This window comes from Pygoscelis adeliae, unplaced genomic scaffold (assembly GCF_000699105.1).
Source record: "Pygoscelis adeliae isolate BGI_AS28 unplaced genomic scaffold, ASM69910v1 Scaffold25, whole genome shotgun sequence".
Classification (NCBI taxonomy): domain Eukaryota; kingdom Metazoa; phylum Chordata; class Aves; order Sphenisciformes; family Spheniscidae; genus Pygoscelis; species Pygoscelis adeliae.
The window spans coordinates 4673826-4674477 of NW_008824808.1; positions in this window are offsets into that span (position 1 = coordinate 4673826).

Here is a 652-nt window from a genome sequence, read left to right on the forward strand (position 1 = left end):
GGGTCCCATGACATGGTGGGATGGGTCAGAGTCTGATTTTAATTGGAGGCCTGATCTAAATTTGTATCCTTTTTAATCTTTTGATTGACAGACTGTGAAGAATTTTGAAGTTCCACAAGATGTCAGTAGCAAAAGAAAGATCTCGTATCGTCGCCTCTGGTTGTGGTGTTTGTGCCTGGCAAATATCAAGCAGAGTACTTGCTTTTCCCTTAAGAGTTTAAGGAGATGATACTGTCTTTTCTGAGAAGAGCCGGGACGGAGTGTCGGGTGGTTTGCTTGGAAGAAAAGACAAGGAGATAAAAATACATTGTAACATGTATGCTGGAGGATATTTTACCAGTTCGTGCTCTAAAACTTTCAGTAGGCTTTGCTTTGCACTTGCTTTACAAATACAGTAAACATTATGGGGTTGGGGTTTTTCCCCTTTTTTCTTGTTTGGTTGTTTGTTTTTTTTTTTTCCTGGGGTGGTGGTGGTTTTGTTTTGTTTTGTTTTTTTTGAATCATGAAGCAATTCTGAATCTTGGAGTAGCAATTAATTTAGTTTAAAGATTTACCAGATACGCCCGGTTAACGTAATGAGGCATAAAGTGATGACAAAGATAGGGAATACGTTACGGAGAAGACAATAGAGCTGTTAATTCAGAAGGTCGAG